The sequence below is a fragment of the Jaculus jaculus genome, chromosome 4 (genome assembly GCF_020740685.1).
Source record: "Jaculus jaculus isolate mJacJac1 chromosome 4, mJacJac1.mat.Y.cur, whole genome shotgun sequence".
NCBI classification, from domain to species: Eukaryota; Metazoa; Chordata; class Mammalia; order Rodentia; family Dipodidae; genus Jaculus; species Jaculus jaculus.
The window spans coordinates 165168391-165187119 of NC_059105.1; the positions used below are offsets into that span (position 1 = coordinate 165168391).

General features: G+C 39.8%; 1 protein-coding gene and 1 pseudogene across 1 annotated transcript in view; one reads left to right on the plus strand and one right to left on the minus strand.

Annotated features, from left to right (window-relative positions):
- The window catches only part of LOC101603243 (limbic system associated membrane protein), a 2270239-nt gene that overhangs the window by 1155301 nt on the left and 1096209 nt on the right, over window positions 1-18729 (plus strand). The window lies entirely within an intron of this gene.
- On the minus strand, window positions 10342-11274 carry LOC101595081 (annotated as a pseudogene).

Sequence of the window (18729 nt, forward strand, 5' to 3'; positions counted from 1 at the left end):
AAAAAATAATCTGTAGCCTTTTTCTTGCCATATAAACACACACATGAGACTGCACAGTATCTCAGAAACATATTACGTGCAGAATGGCAATGTGGCAGCCACCCAAAAAAGCTTTTACTCTCCCTGATGTGTTTGTTTCAGTACATTAAAGCTGTTTTTTTTTTTTTTTTAATGTAAAAGGCAGTCTCTTTCCCTGTATCCTCTAAATGAGAAGTGATAAATGACAGGACTGGGAATTATAGATTAGGACCCATTCCAAATTTGGTCAATAATCTAATCAGAGAGTTCTTGGGGCTCAGGGAAAGTATTGCTTCTGTAGCAATCTAGTGTCAGTGAGTGAGTGTATGTCAAGATTTTCAGCATACACATCCAAATACATATCTTCTATACTGACAGTATGCAACATTCCAAGAAGTGAATTATTTCTGCATTAAAACCAAGGAAGTTAACATAGAGCTTGAATATGGGATGAAATCTCATACAGGGAGCCTAACATAAATAAATATACTCAAATAAACATACACAGTAGCATTTAATTAAAATAAGGTAGTATCTGATAGGGTGACCTTTAAAAATAATTTGGATAATTTTCTTTGAGCACACATCCATAAATGTTCACTGAGTTCTCTGGAAAAGACTGGGAAGAATACAATAATGTGTTTTTTTTCATGGTTCATTTTACCTCTTCATTTTTCCAATGCATTTGTTATTAGGGTATTTTTATAATCAAAACTTGCCATTTTCCATGTTAGATCACACAGAGAAATAGAAAATTTAAAATGGTTTCTCATCACAGCTTTCTGTTTCAAGCCTACTAATCCACGTTTGTCAATCTCTTCTTGCCAATGCCAAGTTCAGTCAAAGTAATTACAGAATGGTCCATTGAGGATGATGTGCAAAGAAGCCATTCAAACAGCAAAACACTTTCATCATCAGGGTGGTCACCAAAGCCCCTAAAAATATTAATTGACTATTGCCATTGCTCTTGGCTGCCTGCCAAGATGTCCCTACTGCTAAAGACACTGCACCCTTCAGTTACAGGCCATAAAGAAACCAAGCTGGATCTCACCTGGAAGCTTAAGTCCCATCAGACAATTGTCTTCCTACCAGAAGACACTATGTAAGTTGCTGGGGACCCTGTGTACTTCATAAACTACCTGCAAGAGGCACTGCATCCCCTGGCACAAGAGTGGCAGGAGATTTGTGGTAGTAACCAGGTGCCCTTCGATTGTATCTGAGGCCTGCCCTACAGGAAGGAAATCATACCTGGTACTATAGATCTGGCCAGATGTCCGTGGCAAGGGCTTTAGGCTCTAGAAGCTAAGCCAGTACTGCAGTCACGCTAACTGGACTGCACGTCAAACTACTCTTTGAATATTTATGTTTGTTCCCACAAGTTGGTACTGATCATGTCCTCAAACACAGAACTGTCTTAAAGCAAAGGGTAGGGATTGGTACAGAGATCTACAGACTCCAAAGTTATGAAGAATGTGCGTGCTGCGGTAAGATTCTCATTGCTGGTAGAAATCACCCGACCAAGAGCAGCTTGTGGAAAAGAGGTTTAGTTTGGATTACAGGCTTGAGGGGAAGCTCCACAATGTCAAGGGAAAACGATGGCATGAACAGAGGGTGGACATCACCCCCTGACCAACATAAAGTGGACAAAAGGAGAGTGTGCTAAACACTGGCATGGGGAAAGTGGCTATAACACCCATAAGCCTGCCACCAAAAGTACACCACCTCCAGGGTGCTTTAATTTCTAATTGCCATAAGCTGGGGAACCTAACATCCAGAACCCTTAAGTTTATGGGGGGCACCTGAAACAAACCACCACACCATATCTAGTCTATTCTCAGCTCTAAATATGGAAAGTAATCCACACTCAGCCATAATAGGCAGCAGAGCAATGTAAGATCAGGGCTGTAAGTGGGCCTGAGGAGTGCTCCCTTCTGCTGAAGACACATCCATTGCCCCCATACCTTCACAGTCGAGGGAGTTTCCTGTGCATGATTGAACCTGTCTTCATCTCGCTGATTTGGAGCGAGGGGTTAATGAGCTCCCTATCTCCCCGAGTCAACAGTGGAAACTAATCATTGTTGGCACAGGAGAAGTCATGTCTTTTAGTGGTACAGCTAAGGAAGACTGCCCATTCTCATGTTAAACCACTTCCTACCCCTGAATTATGCAAATTATGCAAGAGTCCCTGATTTAAATCAGTGGGTGAAAATATAAATTAATTAAAAGGTTTGGAAGTAGGATGAGGGTGTAAATGAAGAATGACTTTAGTGGGAAAACTATTGTTTAAAAAAATTAGTTTTGATTCTGTTATAAATCAAGAGGGGGAAATGTAGAAATTTATATCTACTCATTCCTCTTGGCCATTAACTTGAAGCTAGTAACTTATTGTCTCCAATTTCATGACCCTTTAAAACTTACGTAGGCTCAGCAAATCCATGGCTGAGTATTCCGTTGTGTCTCCTGAGAACCACTGTCGTCTTGCAGTAAAGTCCTCCATGAATTGCTGTGTCATTAGTGGATGTAGTTCTAGAAAGGCCTGAATTTTGGCTCTCTCTTTTTTTTTTTTTTTCTCCAGACTTGTCAAATTTTTCTATGTCCATTTCCTAGCCGAGTATGAAGCCTTTTACGTATGTTCTCCTGTAACGGAACATCCCATTTATCCATCAGTGGCTTCTGGCTGGCTGCAATGATCAAGTCAAGCTCTCCATTCTGTGTTTGGTGACGCAGTGCTAAGGGGAGCATTTCAGTATTAATGGTCATCTATAATCTCTGCCCTCATGATTCATAATGGCTTTCCTTAGACAGAAAAATGGGTGGTCCTCTTTTATCTTTGTCATATCCTCACTTGCTTTCCGTCTCTGTTGTCAAAGTTCAAGGGTCCAGAAGGGTAGCAATGGACAAAGAGAAGTGCTACATCATTTTTGACTCTCTGTCTCTGCCAGGGTCAACTTCAAAGGTGCCGCATCTCTGAAGGAACATAAAAAGGACTCCCTGCTTGAAAAAAAAAAAAATGAATTCACAACACTTTACAAAGGAAAGCGTTAGTGGAGGTGACAAGCGTCCCCTAGACAAATCTCCAAAGGTTGATTCTTAAAATGTACCTGACACTAAAAGATTAAAGAAAAACAAATGGAGCCAGTGAGACCCTTTCTGCAAGGGAGATGCCAGGGCTTGGCAGAGCTACTGACAAAAGGTCACTCTTAAAGGAGAGATTTCTGGATATAACTGTCAAAACACAATGTCTTATATGGAAATCTGGCTAACATAAGCTGTTCTCCATAGGGACCCGTATTTCTCTGTCCAGAGCATTAAGCAGGAAGAAGGCAACGCGGAATATATTACTTTTTCTGTTGTTCTTCCCTAAGCTTAAGGAGAAAAGGCTTAGAATTTTTTCATCACTTTGGATCTTCCTTCAAGACACAGTAATTCTGCAATAACAATTCAAGTTAACAGCAGAGCTTTTCACTAATAACCACAACTATTAGGTAATAAGCATCTAATGTGTGAGTGGCTGGATCAGTGTCTTAAAGACCTAGAGTGTTCACTTCATGCAACCTTCAGGAAGTCAATGATTTAGTTTTTTTAAAGGTCCCTTTTAAAAATATTTTTATTTGTTTATTTATTTATTTGAGAGAGAGAGAATGGGCATGGCAGGGCCTCCAGCCACTGCAAATGAACTTCAGATGCATGCATCCCCTTGTGCATCTGTCTAAGGTGGGTCCTGGGAAATCGAACCTGGGTTCTTTGGCTTCACAGATAAACGCTTTAACTGCGAAGCCATGCCTCCATCCCAGTGTTTTAGTTTTTTTTTTTTATTATTTACCAGTATAAGAAACTGAGCCTTGGGAGAGCTATGCAACTTGTTTAACGCCTGTGCAGCAAGCGGACCTAGCGTCTGAGGACCCCATGACACAGGTGCGTGACTAGCATGCTCATGACAGCACGTGCCCCAGATGCCATTTCTCCTTCTTGCTGTCAGGTGACACTTTCAGCAACAGACGAGGATGACCCGAGAAAAGTGAATACAAGAAAGAGTAAATGCCTTGCAATGGTCACAAGAAACTCAGGCTTGGGCACTCCAAGTGTTGGCACCAGCATTGCCACACAGAGAAATTGCTGTTACTTTACAGCACAAATATACAGATATCAAGTACAGTTTTCACCATGGCAGAACTATACCGATGCTCTTGGGAATTTTTGTTTGCTATCATTACCAGTTCCAGGTGTGGTGGTGCACACTTTAATCCCAGCACTAGGTAGGCGGCATTAGGAGAATCACCATGAGTTCAAGGCTACCCTGAGACTACACAGTAAATTCTAGGTCAGCCTGGGCTAGAGAAAGGCACAACCTTGAAAAAACTTAAAAATGCATTTATCATTACCATTGGCAGTCATTTATACTATTTTAAAAAATTATATTTATTTATTTGACAGAGAAAGAGGGAGAGAAAACAAGAATGGCTGCTCCAGGGTCTCCAGCCACTGCAAACAAACCTCAGATGTATGAGCATGCTTGTGTATCTGGCTAACATGGGTCCTGGGGTATCGAACCTGGGTTCTTTGGCTTTGCTGGCCAGCACCTTAACCACAAAGCCATCCCTTATACCAGTTTTTGAACGAAAAAGGAAAGGGGATGCTATATCTAGATTCAAAATCAGATTGAACTGTCACAGATATTGACCTGAAGGCATTGTGCCAGTTGGGATAAATAAATAACAGTGTCTGGAGACAAAATTATAGCCCATTAGGTTACATTTTGCATGCAGTGTAGAATCTAGGAAAGTCAAGTGTGAAGAAATTATGGCTAGCTGAATCGGTTCCTGCAAGTTGGCACATGCAAGAAACTTTCAAATTGTTAGTTGCTGCACTCAGAGCTGTGTCTAATGAAAACTGCCTTCTGAAACATTTGGGCTGAACAGATGAAAAACCGTGGGTGTTGAAAGTGGGTGCAAAGTTTGCTTTCTTGTGTAATTGCATATCTCTTCACCTGTTGCAGGTCACGTTTGAAGATGAAGGGCAGTCATATAGCAGTAGCTTTCTAACATATGGGGATTTTTTTTTTTCGTATGCATTTCCCCCTCCAATTTCATTTCTATGACAGATTCACTCAAATGCTGTAAAAAAATTACAGTGTTAGTATCACTGCAACAGCAGGTCTGTGTGGGTTGGTTGCTGATTTGTATCTAAAATGAATGACACCCTTCAGGGTAAAGAATGCGTAGCTACGTGTACCCACTATAGTCAGGCTGAGGCTTGATGCCTACATGTCTGAACGAGTCCACTTGGCCAGAGCTGCAGCTAGCACAACATGTGCCCATGCTCGGCATCCCCATGAAGTCATCTGGAAAGAAAACATAGTACAACTGTATGCACACACACACACCTACTTCTCACCGAAAGGCACAAAGAACAGACACCTGTAGAGCATTTTCACAGTGCAGGTTAGTTTCCTTTTCTGTAGAGAATGGCTCCTATTGATTTCTGGGAAGGCAGAGAGGGACATGCATTCCATAAGATAATCATAGGGAGAGAGGTGGAAATTCTTGCTACTTTTTTTTTAAAATCCTCTCTTCTCAGCCTGAGATTTATCTCTATTCCACTGGTGCAGACACTGTAAATATCTGGGTCCTTGAAATGGGGTAACCTCTCGACTGGGTAACACTTTCTACTTCGCTTTACACTCATTTTAAAATGAATACATCATTCTTGATTTTGTTTATGCAAAGTTTTCTTATTTCTTTTGGTTCATATGTTCTAGTTTTATTCTACTCATTGTCTCTCCTTTTCTTTTTCTTTCTTTTTGTTTTTTGTCCTTTATGTCTTGAAAATTTCTTTCTCTTACTTTTTTTCTTTGCATTTTTTATTAGTTGTATGCACAGTTTCTATGTTGGAACCATTGTCAGCCTCCTCCCTGTCTTCCTCCCTCTGCAGGGACCCTCCTCACTGGGGAATATGGGCCATGCATTGTGGGGGTAGCCATAAGTTATGGGGAGAGGCAATGTCTCTGTGCATAATGATCCAACATGTGGCTCTCACAATCTTTCTGCCCCTTCTTTTCCGAATTTCCCTGAGCCATGTTGGCTTCATTTTAGGTCTACTTCAGTGATGAGGTCTTGGGAGCCTCTGTGTCACTGGATATCTGGTTTGGTAGGAGTTGAGTGTTCTCGGAGTTTATTTCCTTCACCCTTGTACTGTTACCAGGTTCACCAAGAAAGCAGCACTCTTGCTCATTTCCCCAATTTCTCTTGGTTTCAGCTGGGGCTCTATTGAGGTGCGATGGGCTAATTCTCTCCTTCGGATCTGTGTCCATCTGAAAAAGAGAAGCAAATTCTCCAATGGAGAGTGAAGTCAGCACCAGATAAATGGGATAACTATCATTCTTTTAGAGAGAATTGAATAGGTGTAGGCCCTCTTATAACCCACAATTGGTGGGGCCTCCATAACGGAGAGCGGGCTCATTTTTTGGATATGGTTCTGACTTGTTTCCCAGATCCAGCTATGGGTTCTGTTCCACTGAGCAGATCAGTTAGACAAATCAAGAGAAGTTTGTTTCCCACCATGGCTGTGTGCCACTACTGCACTTGTGTGAGCATCATGTCAGGTCTTTTGCTGCTAAGTACCTAAGATCACGAGTTGCTTGGGAACATGTTGGTCATTTTACCCCAGTCGCTCATGTGGCAACTTCCGGCACTATACGAGCTTAGTTCCTCTCTTGTCTTCTTGTGTGCTGAAGTTTTGGGGAAAAAATGAAGGTACAAATGCATTTACATTTGACTTGCCACCTTAAATTTAAGTGTGCTTTGTTCTACAGTTGGGTCTCCTAAATTTCAACCTTTCATTCAGATCCTGGAATTTTATCCAAATATGAAGCTCTCTAAATTTGAAGATGGCTAGCTATACACAGCATAGATGAATTTTTTTTTTTTTCAAATTCAGGTCTGAGTAGCTGCCAAGAAGAAGCTACAGATGGCTGATACCATTTATTTATTTATTTATTTATTTATTTTCCACTGACCCAAATTGAAAATCGAGGAATTCAAGAAGGTATTATCTTGATTCTCAAATATATCATTACCTATTGTAATTAGACAGTCTCACACTTACTACAATCATCTAATTTGTCCTCCTCTGTAAAGAGAAAATGTTGAACCAATTACTTTGACTTGGAGGACATTTTTATATTTTTTTCTTTCTGAATAATCCATTCCAATGATTTATTTGAAAAGAGGAACATGAAGACTGTGAAACTTTAGATCTTGAATGTCCCCCACCACATTCTGGAGGTTTGTTAGTAATACCATGATGCTTTGGTTATTATATAAAAGAGGCTGGTAAATTTAAGAAGTCTAACTGACCCAGTTAAAAAAAAAAAAAAAGTAAACTTGTAAAAGTAATATGAAATGAAACTGCCCGTAGTGAGTTTATTGTAATTAGAATCTATCTCACAGTAATATCTCATGAGACCACTGAGAAAATTGACCCAAAGAATATTAGATATAAGAGAAACAACTGGAACAAAATATAACTGAGAGGAGCTAAAACTAAATGAGGGCATGTTATTGAGTAGAAATTGATGGAAAAATAAAATATTCCTGACAACATCTCTACATAAATGGCACACTCAAGTGGATTTGGTAATATTCATAAACGCATATATAAAGTCTATGCTTGTAAATTGCAGAAGCTGCAACTGAGGTGACTCAATATGAATAAAAACTCATCCTTCAATTATTCATTGTAAAATTTGTGCAGAAAAGACATTGATCACAATAAAGATAATTCAACAAAGTAAGAATTAAAGTTAAAAGCAATGGGCATGGATAGAAAGGGTGGTATGAAACATTGATCAGATAAGGAAACTGGCAAATAGGATGTGATTCGAAAAATGCTATCTTTTCAAAAGCCAACAATGGTGACCTGCTCGTAATGAAAATATTTCTATGCACAACAAGGTTTTAAAATATATTTTTGGCTTTCAAAATCTCACCTGTCTTAATATATTCTAGATCTAGTATTGGTGGCTAGGTAATTGTTTTTTCTATAAATAATGTTATACAAATGTAAAGTTAGGAAGGTATCAAAGTATGTAGATTAATTCAACACGTGATATTGAAGACTACAATAAGCTAGACGCAGCATCACATTGGGGTATACTGTCTCACTCAGATTTCTGATCCTGTTCTTTACTTATTTACCACTCTATTTATTTTGAAGAGACCAAGAGAGACTTGTCTGTATTGTGGGAGTTCAGTACATAGTTGTTAAATTTATACTCAGCTGTTGAACATATTATTTTTGTAGTCTTTCACTTGATCATGGTTCTTTGCTTACTGACACATTTATGTTGTCCCCTTCTAATCACTTTCTACTTTCAGCCTGTGCTGAACTTGACCCCTGGCAATCTGACCCCTACAGGTCTTTGATTCCTAGAACATCGAAAGGCCAAATGGAGTTCATCTTCTCTTAACTCTCAATTGGACCTCTTTGTTCTCCTCTAACAAATATGCCTTGAGCCTTGTTTCAAATTTAATCTTCTTTCCCTGGATTGGCCTTTACATAGGGTCTAATTTTGTCCTAGATACAAGATAAGCTAGTCATTACATGCAAGTTTGTTTTATTGGATCAGTAAGTATTCCTAAACCTGAATAAAAATAATGGCACTGGTCCTAAATGGAAATCATGAGGCAGAGTTGTCTGGGAAAAATCTCTGCTCATGCTTATTTATTTAGCTTTTTTCATTCCTCAAGGAATGGTCTCTGTTGTGAGGCTCAGCCATCTTATTTCCTTTGATGTCTCTCTCTCTCTCTCTGTGTGTGTATCTGTGTGTGTGTGTGTGTGTGTGTGTGTGCTAAGCATGTGTACGTGTCCTTGCAATGCTTCATGTGCTCATCTATCTCCCTTGGTGGCTTCAGTGGAGCACTGGGTGACCTGTTCCATACATCTTCAACCCTTTCTTACATGAGCTAGATTCTCCTATTATCAACGATCTTGTCATTTTTTTTTTTTTTTTATTTACATGAGCTCTGGTGATTCTCGGATCTCTACTCCTCTATGGAACTGGGATTATAGACACATGTCTCCATGCCTGGCTGTTTATATGGGTACTGGGGGTCAAACTCAAGTGATTATTTCAGGCCTCATCGGGCAGTCCTGCTTCCTCAGAAAGTTCTCTTAACCATGGAACTATTTCTCCATCTATGGGATGACATGAATATGACTGCAATGCTTGCTTGAGTTGCAATCCCAGCATACAGAAGGCACCTATGTATTAAAAAGAAAAAGGGGGCTGGAGAGATGGCTTAGCGGTTAAGCGCTTGCCTGTGAAGCCTAAGGACCCCGGTTCAAGGCTCGGTTCCCCAGGTCCCACATTAGCCAGATGCACAAGTGGGCGCACGCGTCTGGAGTTCGTTTGCAGAGGCTGGAGACCCTGGCGTGCCCATTCTCTCTCTCTCTCTATCTGTCTTTCTCTCTGTGTCTGTCGCTCTCAAATAAATTAAAAATTTTTTTTTAAAAAATCCTGTGCCAAACAGAAGTTATTTGGAATGTGTCATATTGAATTATCCTCATGCTATTTTCCTTCTATTCATACAAATCATTGAAGATCAATTCTTTTTTTTTTTGTGACTCTGTATTACTTATTTTTCTTACAAAAGGCATTTAGAACAAATAAATGTAAAATGATATATGTTATATTTATTAATAGCCAAAACACATTTTCTTTGTATTCCTTATAGGAATAAACCAATAAAATCTTCAGAAATACACTCATCCTACCCACTTTCACTTTTTTTTTTAAAGAAAAAGTCAATAATTTTGACTCCACAATTTTCAACAATGAATTATCAAAATAAGTAATCTACTCAGGGACCAGGACATTTAAATCAGTAATTTTTTTAAAAATACAAATGTTTGTTTACATACATACACACACACAATACTGATACAAGTCACAACTCTTTAGAAGTGTGAGTCAACACCAGAAAGCCCAGATCATAGAGTCAGTACATCCACATGCACAGCCTGGAATCATGTGAAAGTCCCAAGGCATTGGGACTTAACTTGCAAATTCATCTCTTCACAGGAAAAGACAGTGTTTCGTAACAATGCAGATTACACCCACTGCTCAGCAGACACACACATCGCTACTGCTGGGGTCACATTTAGGAATCCAAATTTAACTCCAGAACCTGTTAAACGTGGAGTATAAATTTGAAGACAGACGACACAAATCGCAGTTGAGTGGAACCTGCCTGCAACGATCCTGTATTTTTTTCTTTCCTTTAAGGCGAAAGAAAATCTGTACGCAAGCAAGGAAGTGAAGTCTCATAATAAAACATCCCCTGTAGAAAGTGAAGGGACGCAGTCAGCTTCTATGGTGAGAAGATGTTGTATCACATTCGATGCCACAGCTTTACTTTCTTGTGAATCTCCAGGGTTGGGATCCATTCTTTTTGGAAATATCAGGTTCTAGCAGAATGTGTCCTTGATTAGGAAACACTGTGATATTTCACTGGTTTCCGTAAAGGGGGAAAGTGGAACACGCATCAAGTTAGCAATTTTGCTTTATCGCGATGTATATTCTCATGATGCATATTCTCGTAGCGTGTAGGTCTTGTCAGTGTCATGGAAAAGCCTTGTGGCATTCATTCTGATGAGGCTCCATTCAGTTCTCAGGAAAAACCCGCAACAACAGAAAACAACTGGAAGGCGTTATTCTAACTTTCATACTCAAGCTTGAAACTCCATGTTCATCCATTCCATCTTCAAACAACTTCTTCAAAAAAAGAAAAAAAAAAAAACTGAATCTGCTCTCTGGCTTTTAATTTTTCTTAATTTTTCTGTATCTATATGATCTGTTGTAGGTACAACCTTTAACTTAAGAGACTCTCCAAGTAACCTTCCTTTATACTCTGCTGTATAGGTCCAGTCATATGATTTAATAACTTCTGTGGAGTGTTTACCTCTGGCTCTACTTTCCAGCCACTCTTCAGCACAAGCTACTTGAAGCGTTCCTTGGTGGTTGTTTACACATATGAGTGCATCATCTGTGGCTTTGAACTCCATCCCAAAGCCAGAGCCAGGCTGGATCCTTAGGACACTGTCTCCAAACATCATTTCAGGGAGAGATGGTGTGTGCAACCCATCGGCTAACTTCTCCACATCCTCTGACTTCATGATGTGGGTTTTGGATACCATCAGCTTCCAGGGCCAGAATGAGAAGTCCTGGTGGCTGCTCTGGAAGCAGAGGGTCATCATGGTGATGCAGGGGCCACATGGGGGCCCACAGCTCAGCCCAGCCCCACCGCTGCCGCCTCTCCTTAAAGATGCGATTCTTTTGCAAATCTTCTTTAATCTTTCAATAAATATGTGCATATGGAAGACATCTAACAGAATGGAGAGAATGTATCCTAACTGTGTATTCATGACTACTTTGTAAACAATGTGTGTTAAAATAGGTTGTTTTTTTTTTAAATTTATTTATTTGAGAGTGACAGACACAGAGAGAAAGACAGATAGAGGGAGAGAGAGAGAATGGGTGCACCAGGGCTTCCAGCCTCTGCAAACGAACTCCAGACGCGTGCGCCCCCTTGTGCATCTGGCTAACGTGGGACCTGGGGAACCAAGCCTTGAACCGGGGTCCTTAGGCTTCACAGGCAAGCGCTTAACCGCTAAGCCATCTCTCCAGCCCAATAGGTTGTTTTATAGTGAGGACGTTTGTACTGTTTTTGGCAGAAGGAATTAAAAAAATGAACACAATATATTGATTTTTATTTTTTAAATATTTTATTTTTATTTATTTATTTGACAGAGAAATATAGAGGGGGGCTGGAGGGAAGGAGAGAGAGAGAGAGAAATACAGAAAGGGAGAGAGAGAGAGAATGGGCAAGCAAATAAATTCCTTATGCATCTGGCTAATGTGGGTCCTGGGGAATCGAACCTGGGTCCTTTGGCTTTGCAGGCAAATGCTTTAACAGCTAAGCCATCCCTTCAACCCAAGAACACAGTATTTTTAAATAACCATGTCCTAGCTCAAGAAAAACACAATACATAAGTTAAATTAAAAATTCATTATTTTCTATTTGGTGAAGCATTTTTTGCTTATTTTTATTTATTTGAGAGAGACAGAGAGAAAGAGGCAGATAGAGAGAGAGAGAGAATGAATGGGCACGCCAGGGCTTCCAGCCACTGCAAACAAACTCCAGATGCATGGGCGCTCTTGTGCATCTGGCTAACATGGGTCCTGGGAAATCAAGCCTTGAACCGGGATCCTTAGGCTTCACAGGCAAGTGCTTAACCACTAAGCCATCTCTCCAGCCTGGTAAAGCATTTTTTTTAAAACAAAACTTAAGGCTCTAAAAGGGCAATTCAATATCAAAGAGTAATTATCTTTTGTTGAAATGAATGAATTGAAAACCAAAATGTTCAAATGGCTTACCCCAAACCAGCATGCTGGAGGGTAATTACCTGTTGTCTCATACAAGCATAGTGCATATTTACAGCACTGTTCAGGTAACACAGGTGTTGTTTAGTAACCCACGTGTGTCACTCAGAGTAACACACAAAGGATGCATTTTATCACTCATGCCAGAAGCTGGGTGAGTTTAGAACATCCAGGAAGGCAAGCAATTATATTTACTTAGCAAGTAATACAAGGAAAATATTGCATTGTTGTTTGTTGTGGATTTTGGAGAATGGTGCAATAATGAAACAATTCAAATGTCAGTGTTGATCAAATGTCAGTGTTGAAAGATTTTAAGTTAGAATAGGGCCCCCGAGGACCTGAATGAATACTAGAGTTGAGACTTTATCCCAGGGATCTCCTTCTCTGAATGCTTTCTATACATACAGCCAAGTACGGGGAGAGTCTTTGTAATTCTGATGCTTTTTGCATTGAAAGTTATGCTTAGTGTCTCTATGATGGTAGAGTTCCAGGGCATGCCAAGCTGAGGAACAGCCAGCCCCTTCCTGGAGGAGATTTCTCTTAATGTCCAGGATGAGGGTGGTACCAGCACCCCCAAAGAACAACCTGATCTCTCTTCCCACAGAAACTGGTAGGTAAGTTTGCCAGCAGAAGCCCTTTCTAAAACCCAGAATTTTCAAAGCTCAGGAACTTGGCTTCTAGACTATGATCCAGACTTGAGGTCATAGTCATTTCACAGGATGGCTCTGTGTCACCATCATGGAACACAGGGGCAAGAGAAATTCTGTGAATATAATATGCCATGAGTAGGAAATTGCCCTGATTCAGACGGGCTCATCATTTCCAGTCTATGCAAATATGATGAGAACACTTTAGGAGCTGGCCACTTAACAGCTACTGCTTCTGCAAACCACAAATCTATCTCCAAAATCTGGGGCAATATTAATTCCTTCACAAAGGCAGAGCTCTCATGCTACAAATTCAGTTGTTTGAAGGCATGGCATATCCTATGCCCCGTGGTCACTGCTTAGATTCAGGGAACTCACTAAAAGGGCACAGGAGACAATGTTGTGGGCGTTCATTAGGTATAGTAACAATGAGAGCAGCAGCGATTTAATTTCATTTACTCAATTTGTAATTTTGCTCATTTCTATAAAGCTCTCACTCTCATTCTAACGTCAGTGCTAAGCTCTAACATTTTGGAACTTGATCCACAAGCATTTCTCTAGTACTCCCAATCAGAAGGTAGCACCCATTGCCTTTTATGTGCCCAACTTCTGCCGGTGAACCTCTTGACAGTCATGGCAAAAATAATGCATGTTCTCCTATTCATACTTTCAATTTTTGCTTAAATGAAATCTTTACTCCATGACTCAGCTAACACCTAAGACGTATGCATGAGCCTGTCTATTTTATGCTGTTATTGTGGTGCTAGAAAACTATGCCAGGGCTTTGCACCTGAATAGGCAAGCACTCCACCCCTGAACTACACTCTTTTGCCTTGCATTTTTAGGTAAAATCTCACTATGTAGCCAATATGGCTGTGAACTTGGTAGCCTAGGCTGGCTTTGAATTTAATGGTCCTTTCTCTCCCTCCTCAATGCCAGGATTGCAGGCTCCAGCTACTATTCCAGGCTTGAGAAATTTCTTAATCTTTTCTTATTAACAAAATTTCACATTTATGTCATTGTTGCAATTATTCTTTTGTGAATTCCTCCACATTAAAAAAAAAAACAAAAACTTTTCAGCATCATAACCTGTAAATCTGAAAAGCACAATGCTAGAAGCATAGCCCCTAGGCTATTCCCCAATAAGCCCACTTTATGACATCTATCACTGCTCAGAATAAGTAAAAACATGTCTGTGGCTACCACATCCCACACTAAGTGAGATGCTACCTCAATGTGTGTATAAATGACAATGAGGCTGCTTTAACCATGTCAGCCACACCCTCACTGAATCCAGCAGATCTATTGAATATGTACACACCACCCCCAACTTGCTTGGCGTGCTCTGGTCAGCTGCGTCCTCTGAGAAATGAGGTCTGAGGACAATGGAAAGATGGGTAATAGCCAAGTCATTCATGTGATTCCCTAGTCTTTTTCAGTAACAACCATGAGGCAAAGATGATGAATAATGAGAAACAGAAGAGCTGTTTGTGTGTGAGCAAGAGTCAGTGGTTAATTTCTCTTCACTGAACTAGGCTGTGACATGAATCAGAGCATGGAAGACAGAAGTACTCTATTCCGTGTCAGGAGCATTAACTAGTTTTTCACTGAGGACAGATTGGAAAAAAAAAACAAAAAAAAAAAAAAAACAAGATAAAGAAAGTAGATACTTGAGAAACAAAGTGATCATTGCTCATCTTCTTCTGGGTTTTGTGCCATGGGGTGAGGCAAACTAAGCATATTAGGTCATTAATTTCCAGGCTATCCTAGTGAGGGGGACAATGGAAACTAACTGTCCTTCCTTTACAGATACTGAGTGAAGACAGAACATGCTCTCTCTGCAGCCCATGTTACTCGTTGGTAGTGGAACCTCAAACCTCAATTCAACTGCACAGCATTGCTTGGGTCTGACCCAAGTTCCACAGGAGACCTGCTGCAGATGCAGAGCCTCTTTCTCACGCCTCATTGACAGACAGTAATCCTTGGTCCTATTAAGTAAGCTGTCCAAAGAGGAATGACAACGTGCAGGCCAGAAAAGAGGGGCTGGGATGGGCCTGATTGTATAGAAACCAAACTGATAAGAGTGTTCATCAAAGTGGCTATTTAACTAGAATAAAGTGATATTGTCAGTTTTTGTTATTTTCATTTTATTTTGAAATATTACCGAAAAGGCTCTCCCCAAAGCCATGAACTTCCACCTTGACAAAGGATGAAAGTATCCTTCCAGGGCCTATTGTAACCATCATGCTTTTATCATCTTTCCAAATATCTCAATACTCCCCTAAAATAGACCTTTCTCAGTATGCAGCCATTCATCCAGATTAAGGTAGAAAGAAAGAGGAAAGTGCAATCAGTTGGTCAATACTACCATGACCAGTACTATGACAAGTAATTATAATAATGTATTTTAAATTGCAAAATTCTGGAAAAGATACTATATCTTATAGCCCTGATGAGGGGACATGCAAAGCTAATTGGTAAGCTCCAAGAAATCCTAAAGAACATATAGGTAGATACTGACTGTTAATAAATAGCATGAAAAAATCTACATGATAGAAATTTCTCTCTCTTCCAAAGGTGAGATGAGGAGAAGTTTTATGAATATAATATAGACAAAAATATTTAACCGGAAATATTAAAGGAAATCCTAGCTTCATTATTCCTGTTTGCTCCACTTTGATGTTAGGTATATTCTGGAGTTACATACCAGCCGTGCATTAGGACCAGAAGAGCAGGCAACATGCAAGGCCTCAGTAATGAGAACCATAGCGGTGGACCCACAGTGTGGAAGCTCAATAATCAATCAAAGCCATCCATCTATCTATCTATCTATCTATCTATCTATCTATCTATCTATCTATCTATCTATCTGTCTATCTATGTGTGTGTATCCTGTAATGAAGTCAATAATCAATGCACAGTATAAAGGAAGCATTTCTGGAGCTTACACAAAATATGAAAGAGAGAGAGGGAGAGAGAGAAGTTCAAAATGAAAATGTCAGACAACTAAATACTAGATGTTTTAGGATTCTGGAGATGCTCCTAGAGCAGAAATTCATGGTGGCTATGAACTCATGTTAAGGATATATTTTTTTTCAATAATCACCTATCCAGAACTTGGAGGATCTATATGGAAAAGACTGGATGTTCACCATTCCCAGGGCCTGAACTCTGTAATGAGAGCTGGCTACAGTCCTACAAAGAGCCCAGCCAAAGGCAGAGTTCCTAGTATTTGCTTATCTCTGGACATCTAGCATCTGTGCCCTGTGTAACAGCAAAAGCAAGATGTATTCACATTCATATATTTTCATTGTCACTTATTCAGTAATCATAAATTTTTGAATAATTTTTATGTTCTAAACCAAAGCAAATATACTACATGCAAAAGGCAGATAAAACCTTAAAGTCACTATTCCTATAGGAGATGCCAGATATAGAATTTAGTGTCATGAGCAAGATGGTGACAGCATGCCAACACAATTCAGAAACAAGCCAGCTTCAATGGAGGAGGCAACATTGAAGTTGAGATTCACCACGTGTCTAAGCATTTCGGAGAAAACTAACTTCAGCAGTGGAAGAGAAGGAAAAGACAAATGAAGGGATTCTATCTTCAATCCTAGATGTCTTTCCCTCTAATTTATCTATTCTGTGAAGCCATGAAAGATTTCCCAGCAACATACCATAACTTGAGAATATCAACCAACTAACCATGTGTGGATTGTATAATTCTAAGGTAAACAAATGGGGAAATCTGGAAGCACCTTTATTTATTTTATTAGGATACACTTTTTTATTTGTTTATTTTTTGTTTTATAAACTTGCAGTTTGTTATCAGTGATACAAAAGGTGGAAAAGTTGTTTTTTTTTTTTTTACATTATACTTATTTATTTATTTTACTTTATTTGCAAGCAGAGAGAGAGAGAAGAGAAACAAAAAGAACAAGCATGACAGGTACAGTCACTGCAAATGAACTGCAGAAGCATGCGGCACTTTGTATGTCTCCTTTTAAATGGGTACTGGGGAATCAAACCCACACAGTTAGGCTTTTCAAGCAAGTGATTTAACTGCTGAACCATCTCTTCAGTCCCCAAATAGGAAGACTTTCAAACAGTTACATAGTGTTGCTCAAGTAGTTGATAAAACCACTTGTCTGGCATTTGTGCCCCTCTCTAAAATTGGTGTTCTCACAGATGCCCTAAAATGATGATGTCTTCTTTCTTCTTTAATTATTTACATTTTGATGGAAGGCAAGCAAGCATATGTCCCTATGTAAGTTAAGACCAAATATATACGTGCATTTTAAATTTTTAAATTTTTTGTTTATTTTTATTTATCAATTTGAGAGTGACAGACATAGAGAAAGAGGCAGAGAGAGACAGAGAATGGGCGCACCAGGGTCTCCAGCCACTGCAAACAAACTCCAGACATGTGCGCCCCCTTGTGCATCTGGCTAATGTGGGTCCTAGGGAAATGAGCCTCGAACCAAGGTCGTTAGGCTTCACAGGCAAGCACTTAACCACTAAGCCATCTCTCCAGCCCTACATGTGCATTTTAGGTTGGAAAAGATGATCGCATCTTGCTCTCTATTGCTCAAAAAATATAATATCTGAAGTAATTTGGGCAGATGTCATCATTCTTTGCATTTCGCATATGGATAGGTCATTGAGTTTCAGACAGCAAGAGGTGTGGCCACTGAAAATATATACGTTTTTGCTTGCTTGTGACACTAATAGTTATGCCTCTTCCAATTTATATAAACAAGTATTTCCAACCATATTACTTACCCATCCATCCAAGTCTTTTTCTAAACAATTATGACATGACATGTGCCTTCATTCAACAAAATTTGCCCTTGATGTAGGCAATGGGTGTTTTTCAAGTTTATTTCAACAGTCTGACTAATACTCCACTTAGATATGCTTTCCAGAGGTTGTAACTTGAAAATTATCCAATGATAATATGGTCCTTAGCCCAAAGACTTCTGACTACTCTGTGAATCAGGATATAGTAGACGTAATTGAAAATGTCCAAGAGGGCTATGAAAGATCATATACATTTATATCCTGCTCCACTCTCCACTCCCATTTCTACCTAGACTTCCTTGAAGTTCTTTCTGCCAGTGTTACTAACATCTTTGATCTTAGGGTGTCAAAATTTGTGCAGAAAATATTACTGTCTGTACCTGTAGCTATGCTGGTTTACAGTGTTATGTATTCAAGAACCACACTACAAATATTTCACTATTGTGGAAACCTGTCCTTGGGCTGTATAAGTACAGGCAGACAGACACTGATTCTCTGTGGTCTGTGTGAGAATTCTTCTCTAGTTGTGCCGCAGACATACTTTTCAAAAGTTTCCTACCTTCAGTTTTCTCCTGACCCCCAGAGAAGTTCTGACGCCCTCAAGAGCTTTGCAGAGACTCCAGGGGTCAGTAGGCAACCTCCATGGGGGCTTTTTCTTTAACTGATCACACAGTAGAGAGCTGGTCTGGGTCACTTTCCCAGTTGGAGGTTGTGGGGAATTGTTCCTACAATAAGACCACCTAGTGGGGCAGTCTAGACGCATCATCCCCCCTCACCCCAGATATGATGGTTGAATAGCTGAAAGAATTTCATGACAGT